Source organism: Phodopus roborovskii, unplaced genomic scaffold (genome assembly GCF_943737965.1).
Source record: "Phodopus roborovskii unplaced genomic scaffold, PHOROB, whole genome shotgun sequence".
Taxonomy (NCBI): domain Eukaryota; kingdom Metazoa; phylum Chordata; class Mammalia; order Rodentia; family Cricetidae; genus Phodopus; species Phodopus roborovskii.
The window spans coordinates 26570014-26574071 of record NW_026126525.1 but is presented as its reverse complement, the minus strand read 5'-3'; the positions used below and the strand labels follow the sequence as shown (position 1 = coordinate 26574071).

The 4058-nt window shown below is 41.2% G+C and overlaps 1 pseudogene; it reads right to left on the bottom strand.

The window, feature by feature from the left end:
* Positions 1 to 1806: 1806 nt before the first annotated feature.
* Positions 1807 to 1902, bottom strand: LOC127232513 (uncharacterized; annotated as a pseudogene).
* Positions 1903 to 4058: the final 2156 nt, after the last annotated feature.

Below are 4058 nucleotides of genomic sequence, written 5' to 3'. Positions count from 1 at the left end.
GGTCTGGCTCCTGCTGGCTGGTGTAATTTACCTCCCAGTCACCCAGTGTTCTCCAACAGCTCTGTGCAGGGCTCCAGGCTGTCTGGGGGAAAGGCTGGCTGGCTCCGTGACCCTGGGGCTGCAGTCTGAGACGCAGACTAAGTTTTTGTGTTAATAACAAACATTAACTTTTAACTTTTTTTTTTTTTTTTTTTTTTTTTTTGGTGTTGTTGGACTCTTCGGGTGCTACCAGATCCTCCTAGGACACTGCCTAGCTTAATCTGTCACCCTTTACTGCTTTCCATAACAATGCCCTCAGAGGACAATTGGAGTGGAAACAAGGCTGGATTTATGGCCAGAAACTTGTCTGCATAGCTCTTTATTAAAACAGATAGACTTTGGCCAAACCACTTATCTTCACTGAGCCACAGTTAGTTTTCATAGCTATTAAATGGAGTTAGGAAAAGATGTGTCTGCCGTGGATGGGGTGGTTAGTATATGCTGGACACAGCTAGCTCTCTGCACTTTGTATGAATTATTTTACTCATGTGGTTGCCATCATAGCCTTAGGAGATGGTTAATGTCCTATTCTCACCCTGTTTTACAGGGGAGAAAACTGAGAGGTAGTAGGGAGGTTAAATAAGGACCCAAAGTTATGTTGCTATCAGAGCAAAGACATGAAAGCAATGATCTTAATATGAAGAGAGACAGGCAGAGGGAGGTGTGGCTTCTACAGCTCTTCTTTATCAAAACCACCTTCCTTCCTTCCTTCCTCCCTCCCTCCTTCTCTCCCTCCCTCACCCCCCTTCCTTCCTCTTTTTCTTTTCCTTCCTTCCTTCCTTCCTTCCTTCCTTTTTCTTTTTCTTTTTTTTTTTATACGAGGTTTCTGTGTGACTGTCCTGGAACTAGCTCTGACCAGACTGGCCTCGAATTCAGAGATCTGCCTGCCTCTGCCTCCAGAGTGCTAGGGTTAAAGGCATGCACCATCATTATCCAGTTTAAAGAATCACTTTCTTCTGATGAACTCACAAGTAAAAACACCACACAGCTAGACTAAGGTAGCCATGCACACATTCGCTTGCCCAATCCCAAACTCTATGCACCTCAGTGAACTTGTATGCAGTTAGAATGACCATTCTGAAGCCATGGCTTTCCTAGGGTTTACACTTTCACTATCAATTACGTTTTTATAGAGTTATCCAACATACACAGAGGGGAAGGAAGGAAGGAAAAGAAGAAAAACCCACTAAATGAACCATCTATTTTATTTTATTCCTGTGCATATACCCAGAGAACTCCATATCTGACCATAGAGATATTTGTATATGTTTATTGTTGCTGTATTTATGACAGCAAGGAAATGCAACCAGCCTGGATGTCTATCAGCAGATGAATGGATCGTAAAAACATGGTACATATACAAAATGGGATATTATTCAGCTGTATAGAAAGATGAAGTCTGCAGGAAAATGGGTAGATTTAAAATGTGAGATTAGCCAGAAACTCAGAAGAAGAAAAAACATATTCTCTTCGTATGTACATCTTCCACTATGATTTATACATGTTTACATATAAACAAATTGAAAGTATGGGTATATTGTAGCATTCATGGAAGAGACCAAGAAAGGATAATACTAGACAATGAGGAAGCACACAGTGTAGGTAGCTAGGTGAGTAGTGAAGGAGGATGTAAATTATTGTTTTTCTAGTTTCAATTCTACCATAATTTTTTTCATTTTCTTAGCAGATAAAGGCTATTTATTTTAATGACTGGCCCATATGATCTGTAACCAAGGCCACTAAGTACAGACATGAGAGAAATACTTTAAAAATATGGGAGACAATAAATTTTCATGCCGTGCTTGCTCAGAGACCATGCTAACTTTCCCTGTATTGTTCCAATTGTAGTATATATGCTTTTATCCCTCCCTTCCCCCCTCCTTCCCTCCCTCCCTCCCTTCCCTTCTCTCTTTCCTGTATGGATAAATCCACAATTCCTCTTATGACAGCTGGCCAATGCAGCTTTGGTTGACCTGTACTTCTTCCCTTTAACTGTTTTCCCCTACGTGATGAATTCTAAAATCTTAGACTTGGATGGAACCCCAGACAGTGCCAAGGGCAAACTTCTCATTTTTAGGTAGGTTGATTCTGGACCTAGAATCCAGGGGGGGTTGAGTGCCAAGCATAGATTTATCTGCCCACATCTGGTTGCTCTCATGGTTTTCTCCATTTGGTCCAAAACTACAATTAAAAAAAAAAAAAAATCCCAAACCATTTATTTTGAATAAAGGTAAACATCACAGTAATATAACCCCTCCTAAGGCCTCCCACACAGCTTTAACAACCACTCAGTTAATCTTGCTTTATCCACGTTCTTCCTTTTTTGCACCTCCTTCTCCTGTCTTCCTCCCACTCGAAAAATTTGAAGTGATTCTCCGTCATCAAACGCTTTGTCATCAACACAGTATCCATCTTTAAACTGGAAGATCTCTGGTTTTAATGTTAGTACCATACTATTATCACACCAGGACAGCTAATCTTGACTTTAAATCTGACAGGATTTAAATAACCTAAGAGATGAATCCCTGGGAAGGTGTTTGAGGGTGTTTCCAGGGAGATTTAAGTGATTAAGGATTTTAGGGTGGGGTCCAGGAGTGAATAAGAAGAAGAGCCTCCATCTCTCTGTGCTTCTTGACTGATGGTACAGCATAATCAACACCCTCACGTCCTTCTGCCCTGACATCCCAGCTACAACGACTGTACCTTCAAACTGCGAGCCAACATCAACACTTTGTCCCTTATGATGATTTTGTTCATGATACCCCACCTCATAAACAACAACCACAACAAAAGTTTTTGAGGCAGGAGTGGTGGTTCAAGGGTTGTTAAGAGCACTTGTTGCTCTTGGAGCAAGCAGACCTGGGTTCAATTCCTAGGACACACACAGGGAGTCATAGCCATCTGTAATTTCAATTCCAGGGGCTCTGACACCTTCTTCTGATGTGGTATTCAGAAATACATTCAGGAAAAACAGTCATATACATAAACTTGTAATCTAAAACTAAAACTAAATAAAAAGAGCTGGGGTGGCCTATGCCTTTTTAACCTCAGCAGTGGGAGTCAGAGGCAGATGGATCTCTGTGAATCTGAGGCCAGCTCGATCTAGATAGTGAGTTCCAGGACAGCCTCAGCTACATAGTGAGACCTTTTCTTGAAGCAAACAAATCATTTACAAATTTGCTCAAAATCATCAAACATGATTTCAAGGGGGGCTTCAAAGTGGTCCTGCCCTCTGGTTCTAAGCAGTTATGTATGAACAAAACCACAGTGCAGCATGGTGCAGAGATGGGCAGCCTATCGAGAGGTTATTTCGGCTGTCAGGGTCCCAAGACTGCTCTGTGCCTTCCTAACCAGGTGACCTGTGAATGAGTGTCTTCCTTTCCTTGCTGGCCATGGGCCTACCAACAGACCTGCCTGAAAGGGCTGTTTGAAGGGGAACTCTTGTAGTACAGGTGGTTGGATCCACACATGGAACTTCATAATTACTTGGGAAACTTCAGCAGGGTTATATCCACAATAGGTCCTGCAGGTAATTGTAATAGGTGAGCCTCTCTGGTGATTATGCCAGAAAGAATAGCCATTACTGTAAGTTATTATTGTAATGATGATGATTTGGACGAAGAATTGATTTTGGGGGGGGGACTTTTTTTTGTTTTTGTTTTTTTGTGTGTGTTCTTTCATTTATTTATTTATTTATTTATTTATTTATTTATTTATTTTCTATAACCAAGTCCATTTAAATGAAAACAAACATTTATAGACAATATTTGGGAATTTGGGCGTCGTTCTTTCCAAACTACTTCCTGCTGGTAAGGGGCTCTGTCATGGGGGATTCGAAGAAGATTCAGAAATCCTGGTTGTAGTCTGTAAGGCTGCTTTGTCCAGCTGTTTTGAATGTAGGATCACCTGGTACTCTGTTTCAGGGGGTCTGGCTTGATCAAACCACATTAGTCTGGAAGGAATCCACATCTTTTCATTTTCTGTGGAAACAAAAATAGAAATCCTTTTCCCCAGTAACT